Genomic DNA, 8,883 nt, shown 5'->3' with positions numbered 1-8,883 from the left:
ACTGGTGGCTGTGTGCGTCTGGCAGGAAAGTGGCCGCCTTTCTCCGCCGCATCCCTCGGTAGGCCCTAGTCTGCCGATGCGGTGCCCGGTTAGCCCGGACATCAAGTTTGGTGTCTCTGGGTTCCGGCCCGTTTCCCCAGTCCATTGGGCCCTCTTGTAGGAGGATGTGTGCATTTTAGCCTGATTCTTTCACTCTTTTTATGCTCGGTGCATAGGAGCTAATTCAGAGCACGTCTGCCCTGTTCGCTCCACCCCTTAATAGCATTTTTAGCTCTTCCAATTTTGTTTAATCAGAGGCTGAAGTTATTGTCCATACAATATAGTTTGGGGGTCTTTTTTGGTGTGTTTTACTGCAGTCCATTTAAATGAAAAGTCAGAAATAATAAAGAAAATGAATAGGACTGTTTGCATGTATTCTACTCAAATGATTCCAAATCTCTTTACTAATTTCATTTTACATAGCAAGCATCTCATTGGCTAGACACATTATTGCCCTTCAAGAATGACCATGGTCTCCAGTTACTGCTCATGGAATATTTGTTACATTTATATTAAAGAATTTGGATAATGATTCCCTAGAATGCTTATAATTTCCACCATCGTTATGGGTTCTTAAAATTAAAACTTTTATTAGTGGAATAGAGGTAAAATTGTTTATGGATGGCTAAGTGGACTTGGAAAATATCCTAATTATGTTTTATAGAGGCTAATTTATTCTTTATAATACATCAGTAAATGCATGAGCAATTAGAGTTACAAATTCTTACAATGGCAAGATTTGTTCACTTAAAATTTTTAGGATCCGAAAGTCTTCCAGTTAGCACACAATTGGGCATATATGCGCATTCTAAACAAAGCACTGGTTAAGGCGATGGCCTTGTAAAATATAATTTGTGATATTATTTTAAACAATGTGTCCTAACTTGTCTAAGACATGTAAGGACAGGAAGAGAAATGTGCATGCATGTGAGATAAGGCAAAGAGAGAAAGAGGTTGAGAAATACACACGCACATGCACACACACACGCACACAGGTGCACAAACACACAGATATAATCCATAGTAATTCTAGGGAAATCTCATATTTCATCAAGTTTTGTATACTTATAATTTTTTTAGATTACAATTTATTTAAGACTGTAAGGATTATTCATTAAATTCTGCATTGTAGTGAATACAATCCATTTTGTGAAATAGCTGCCTTTGGCTGTTTTAGACTAAATGTTGTATTTAATTTGGTACAGTTCAGAGTTTAGTGAATAACCCTGTTTGTATTGGTTTAATATCTGTATTATGAGACATGTATTTACAAAGGAAAAGAGCAAATCTCTCACATGTTGGTTTTGTGCACAAACCCATAGCTGCACGTTGCTGTATTTTTAATTTTGTTTAACCACTTTTTAATTTTTATTGTATGCTTAACTGCCTTTTACAGCCAGAGCCTACCATAGAAGTAACCTAACCTACATGGCGCCCACTGTACAGGTACATGCACACTTAGCATGCAGGTCCGTAACATCATGGGTTAATAACATTACTGTGGACACTGAAGCTCTGCAGAGAAACGTGTGATTTCAACTTTCCTCTGCTACACTAATTACCCCAGTGAGTGATTCACTGCAGAGAAGTGACAGTCCCACTTTAAAATATAGGTGAAGTCAATAACCAAGATCAACTTCACAATTCCATGTCAACTGTAACAGTGGGGTATTTTGGTTGCATTTTTAGGTAATGCCCGTGCTGGACTTATCAGTCCTCAACACTTAACCACACCTTGAGAGTTCATGCCAATATTCAGGGCAGCATGCTCAGTGATACACAAATCTGTTTTATTAAATTATTATATAAATAGTTCCATAGACGACTGACCTAGTAAAACCATCCATGTGTTCTGGCTTATAATGATTGGTTGGAACTTTTCTACTCCTTAGATCTTCATAAGACCTTAGCTCACTAACAGTTGCATTGGTTTCTAATAGGCGTTTGATCATTTTTCTACTAATTATTGAGTTGACTCTAAGGTTAGCAATTTTAGATGCATTGCAGGAAATGTAAGTAAAGATACATTACCACCTCATCATTGCACATTTCTTGCCATTACTATCTGAATTGATGGAGGCAATCTCCGAAATGGTCCTCCGAAAGACCCAATGTAGTTTGGAAGTTAGATGCAGTGTGCAGTCTACACGTCTGGACAGTCCACCAGTAAACATCATCATGGTCTTTACATGAACAAATGACCCAGTCCAACTGCAGGAGTATACGGGCCAGTTACCAACTCTAGTCTGTCTTTGCTTGTCATAACCTGTTAGCCAAGAGATGACATATTCTGACTTTTAGTACAATCTCTATTCTCTCGATTTTGTTTTATCCTCAGTATTCCCAGTCCATATTGCAGGGGATGAGATATCACGCCTTTAATATGTTTTCATGGGCTAGTTCAGACATCAGAAAAATACAATTATCCACAGCAGATGATAAATGTTTTTTCAAGTTAATTTTGCTAAATCATCAAATACTTGTCCAGTGACATGATTTGGAAATATGATATCGGGAGGTTTAAACTATATGATACAAAGAAATGTCTGCAAAACACCTGGGAATTCAAGGAAATATTTGAAAACAGATCTATGGAAAGGGGCAATGAGATGACATTACTCTACAGATTTATAGAGGAAAAAAGAAATTCAAAAAGCCACAAGTTCCTGTCTTCAGACATACCAAAATGCTGATACAGAGAATTGAATTATTATTTTTTTTTGCATTAGATACATTAATAGAACTTTGCGAAAAAAACAGATACTTTTGATTCAGAATACTTACAGTATTTCAGAGATCGAAAGGAAGTTTTATTTTTTTACATAAAATCGGATATTGTTGCACTATTGCAAAATTTCCAACCTATATGTATGAGTGAAATTGTAACTTTTTTTTACAGAAAATATTAAATAACAATAATACAATAGGTGCAGAAGGTGTGGAATACCTGAATTATTTTTTAAAGTGCTCAAACTACTAAATTTATCTCAAAGAAAACATCTGGAAAAGAAACAGACAACTGCTCAGACCCCAAAACAGCTCAAATGGCAACAATCAGTTTGTAGAAAGTAAGGGCTTATAGTTGGAGGAAGTGTAGCTGACAGACACCTTGTCTCTAAAAATAAAAGCATAAATAATAGATGACCATGGATGTTCTAGCAGTTTAGCTAGAACAAAGTATAGATCAAATGATGTTCCTTGTAAACTAAACTTGGGCATGACTATACAGTATGGCTCAGACAAATAGATTTTCCTGAAAATTGCACATTTTGGGGGATAAACTAACACGAAGGGGCTGTGGTAGACAGCAACATTTAGGTCTGTGTCTACTGCAAACTCCAAGGGGTAAAGCATGTAGTGCAATATTTGTGTCTAGTGAACTCACCAAGCAGCTGAGGGAGGCATTAAATTAGAAGTGTATCTAATGAACACTCCACGAGTGGGGTTGATGGATTATCTACTGAACTCAAAAAAACAGAAGCATGCAGTAAATTGGAGCTCTGTGTTTACTGAACACTCTGTGGGGTGCTTCTGGCAGTGCTATGTTTAAAAATGCTAACATTAAAAATAAGTGTTTTATATTTTTTAAGATGACTTTTCTTACACAGTTACTAAAGCTGAAGACTGTTATTAAATGTGTAGCTTCTGATCTTTACTTCTACAAAATCACTACTTCTCATTTAGGTAAATCTGTATAAGTCTTCAAATGTTTCCATTCATACAGATCTCTCCCTGAAGTGGTTTTTAAATAGGAGCATGGCCAGTATATAACTATAGTAAGTTTACTGCTCTAACACATGTGAGTGTAATTTTACTTATACAAGAAGAAAAGCTGGCTGGGGGATCAGTGTAATGTACTATAAGTTAATGTCTTAGATATAATCTTTTCACACATGCACTTGGGTTATTTATGCTTTTTTATTTTTTTGTTATGAGAATCCCAGTCAGTCCTTTTGAACAAAAGTGTATGAAGTTATTTAACATATTTGTGGATCTCACACATGGTTTCGTGCTGGTTGATTAATACCTCGAGGAAGGATCGATGCCATGAAAACTCGACCAGATTTTTTAGCTTTGACTGTAGCCAACTCCAGCTGCAAACAATCAAGAAGCTTTTTAGGACAGAACAACCCAGGGCTTTGTTGGAAGAAAAGAGACAGAAGCAACGACAGTCTGACTGTAAAAAAAAAATGTATAATAATAATTCCAAATTCTGTCTTTTACTGAAGAAAAGAAAAGATGTGAAAAGCTGCAGGTTTAACTCAATGATCCTTTACCAAAAGTGCTTGAGGGAAGCAGATCTATTTCCTAATTTATAAAACCCAAAATATGATCGTTGTTTTCAATTAGGTAAATATTAATATGTCTGAAGGATCTCATACTGCTAAAGTTGCTCTTAACAGTTTAATTACCCCCAAGCAGGCGAGACACTTCGACACTGACGAGAGCAGTTGTAGAGTGACTGACATCCCCAGAATGGGAAGGATTTAAAAGATAAATAACTTCTCAATAAAACATATCCAAGCGATGAGAACGGGATTGGTTTCAATATAGTTTAGTCTCAATAACATATTAAACTTTAGATTGTGGATGACATGTTCTCTTTACAGGCTTAGTAGCCATAGCTAAGAGTTTTATTTCAATAAGCCAAGATGTGCAATTAAGCACACACAGGGAATATTGACCTGGACTCTCTTACTGGCAGACTGTGATAAAATGAGAATACAGCAGGAATCATTGATTGAAACGTGATGCTCAGAATTTCAGCAATTACAGAAGAAGTATCATTAAAATATACATATACTCCAGATTTCGAGAACACTATTTAAATTTGGAGGCTTTTTAGGGCCCTCAAAGCACACTATTATTTTATGCTCCTTGCATAGTTTCCTGATGCAAGGATTGATTTTTTTTTTTATAGAAAAATAAATCAGTGAAGAAAGTAGAAAAAGAAAATTTTAAATTATTAATTCAGAAGTTAACAAAGACTAAGCAGCTCACTATCTGGGTCTCCCGACAATACTAAGGTTCACTTGCTGCATTCCACTGTACATTAAATTAGAGGTACAAAATGCTATCTATACATTAGAATGTTTTTTACGTAGGTTGGTTGGGTAAGTTTTCTCAAACAAAGCTAATCGTAGCACAAGGAGGAACAAACCCGAAAAGGACACAGGTTGCAGTCCCTTTTGTCATGGTGGGGTTGGAACACTAGAGAGAAGGTGCTATTCATTTAACAGCTGCTCAAACAATTAAATATACATTTATATATTTGATCCTTATGATAAATGCTAGGTAAACCTTATTTTAGGAGCTGCTATAAGTTACATTGAACTTATCATGACAGACTAACGTGATTTATTAGCTAATTTCAGAGAACTTGTCTAGCTTTAGGTACAAGGCAGACACGTTCTGTGCTCATATAATGTCTTCATAAATTAACTTCAGTATAAAATAATAGAACTGAAATGATTCTGATCACTGTCAGCATAGGCTCAACACACTCAGGCACTCAGTCATTAAAAAAGCAATTTTGATACAAGAAGCTCCATACTGACTGACCTATATTCACATGACCTTCATACACATTCACTCTGCAATCAGCAATAACTTTGCAACAAGTAACCCCAATCCAGGAAAATCCCCAGAAAGAGGCACAATTACACTTTTATAAATGAATAATACATATAATATATACACAGTATTTTGAATTGCTCTTATATTAAGAATGATACACTACTGCACACTGCTGCTCCTTCTATTTCTCCTGAACATAGGCAAGGAACAATATTCCTAAACTTGTGCACAGTGAAAATGTGTGGTTCTTCTCAACAGAATCTCAACAATTCTGATAAAATTCTTAGAAATGTGTTGATTCCAAAGTATTTTGGTGGAAATTGTGTCCATACAATTCAAAATTTTGATTTAATTCACAAAATTTCAGTTCATTCCTAAAATGAAGGAACAAATGTGCCTTAAGTGTTTTTTTTTTTTTAATTAGCAAAAATCTAATCTCGCAAACTATGAATAAGTGATTTAAAGTTGGTGCAAAGTGAAGGAGGCTACTAGTTTTGATTTTCTTTTTTTTTTTTTGGTTATGAAGAGTTTCAGTTGAAGCTCAATTTGAAATTCTGTGGATCAAAATTACCCCAAATCAGTCGGAATTGTGATGATCCAAATCTCCAAGTTTAGATATAACTCCAGTGAGTTAATATTATTGATTTTTTTTTTCCATTTTAAAGGAACCCAATAATTAGTAAATTATTACCATGCTTACTACATTAAATAATAATGCATTTTAGGGGACACTATAATGTTATCTCTGTATTCCTAATGCTTTAGTCTCAATATTCCTAGATAGAAAAAAAAACACATGTTATTTACTTTTTTTCCAGCATCAGTCTCCCTCGGCTCTGCAGGGCGATGCATGCCGTCACCCTAAAGGATGAAGGTCAAATCCAATTCTCTTCACACCATATGTGCATGAATGGCACTTGTCTTGATCCTCCCATGATTATCTGGCCATAGAGAATCATTGCATGTAATGATTTTCTATGACAAACCATGATGGAACTGCTCATGCATAAGTGATGTCAGGGAATGTCTATAGCCATGAAGTAACAGCCCTGGCTCTCTTATCTAGAGGGTTTGGAGGTGTGGATTCAAGATGTGCTTCCAAGTCATCTAGCTATTAAAATAAAATGATTTGGGGGTATGGGGGTACTACTATAAGAACAATTAAATTTTTTCAAGTACATTAATTCTAAAAAAACAAAAAATGAAAGTGTAGGTACACTGAAAACACAGATTGGGTCTGTTAGTCAATGAAGACCAGGAAAAGGCAGAAATTTTAAATAACTATTTTTCTTCGGTATATATTAATGAGGATCCTATAGCAAGAGATATGCATATGATTGCTGCAACAAACTTGCAGATAACTTGTGATTGGATAACTCGAGACAAGGTGCTACAGCTATTAAAGAAAATTAATGTAAATAAAGCTCCGGGGCCTGACGGTATCCACCCACGAGTACTTAAGGAGCTAAGTGGGGAAATAAGTGAAGCTCTGTATTTAATTTTTCAAGATTCTTTTGTTTCAGGTATTGTACCGGAGGATTGGAGGAAGGCAGATGTTGTTCCTATATTTAAAAAGGGTTCAAAATCCTTGCCTGGAAATTATAGACCTGTGAGCTTAACTTCTGTGACTGGGAAATTATTTGAACGGCTATTAAGGGATAATATTCAGGAATTCATTGGGAAGAACTGTGTTATTAGCAATAATCAGCATGGTTTTATGAAACATAGGTCATGTCAAACTAACCTAATTGCATTCTACGAAGAAGTAAGTAGAAATATAGATCAGGGTGTTGCAGTGGATGTGATCTACTTGGATTTTGCCAAGGCATTTGATACGGTTCCTCACAATAGGTTAGTCTTCAAACTAAAAGAAATTGGTCTAGATGAATATTCTCGTTCTTGGGTAGAACATTGGCTTAAGGATAGAGTACAGCGAGTTGTCATAAATGGTAAATTTTCAAGCTGGACAAAAGTGGTAAGTGGTGTCCCTCAGGGTTCTGTTTTGGGACCGCTTCTATTTAACATATTTATAAATGATCTTGAAATGGGCATTGAAAGCCATGTATCAGTGTTTGCAGATGACACAAAACTTTGTAAAGTAATAAAATGTGAGCAGGATATTGCCTTGCTGCAGAGGGATTTGGATAGATTGGGGGACTGGGCACTAAAATGGCAGATGAAATTTAACGTAGAAAAATACAAAGTTATGCACTTCGGGGTTAAGAATGCACAAGCAATTTACACCCTAAATGGTAGTGAACTAGGGATAACCACACACGAGAAGGATTTGGGAATTGTTATGGACAACAAATTAGGTAGCAATATGCAATGTCAATCTGCCGTTGCTAAGGCCAGTAAGGTTTTGTCATGTATAAATAGGGGCATAAATTCTCGAGATGAAAATATAATTTTGCCTCTTTATAAATCGCTGGTAAGACCACACCTTGAATATGCTGTGCGATTTTGGGCACCTGTTCTAAAGAAGGATATCATGGCACTAGAAAAAGTGCAGAGACGAGCTACAAAATTGATAAAAGGAATGGATCATTTTAGTTATGAAGAAAGGTTAAAAAATTTAAATCTCTTCAGTTTGGAAAAACGGTGCCTTAGAGGGGATATGATAACATTATACAAATATATTCGGGGCCAGTACAAACCATTATCTGGAAATCTATTTATAAACAGGGCTATACATAGGACACGAGGTCACACATTTAGGCTTGAAGAAAGGAGATTTCATCTAAGGCAAAGAAAAGTTTTTTTTACAGTAAGAGCAATAAGGATATGGAATTCATTGCCGGAAGAGGTGGTTTTGTCAGAGTCTATACCGATGTTTAAATTGCAATTGGATAAATACTTGCAAAAACATAACATACAGGGATACAATTTCTAATTAGTGGGCTAATAGCTGCTTGATCCAAGGAGACATCTGACTGCTATTTTGGGGTCAAGAAGGAATTTTTTCCTAGTTTGTTGCAAAATTGGAAGAGCTTCAGACTCGGTTTTTTGCCTTCTTTTGGATCAACAGCAAAAGCATATGTGAGGAAGGCTGAACTTGATGGATGCAAGTCTCTTTTCAGCTATGTAACTATGTAACTATGTAACTATGTAACTATGTAAGATGAGTGAGTAAAGTATTCCTTTAAAAAATTTATGCAAACCACACAAAAGACACACAGATCTGATATTGAAAAGGATTTAATTAATGGAATAATATATAATTGCTGGTAATTTCATGGGTACCAAAATAAAATATGGAAGTGACAT

The sequence above is a fragment of the Pelobates fuscus genome, chromosome 7, assembly GCF_036172605.1.
Source record: "Pelobates fuscus isolate aPelFus1 chromosome 7, aPelFus1.pri, whole genome shotgun sequence".
NCBI classification, from domain to species: Eukaryota; Metazoa; Chordata; class Amphibia; order Anura; family Pelobatidae; genus Pelobates; species Pelobates fuscus.
Note: the sequence above shows the minus strand (reverse complement) of the source record.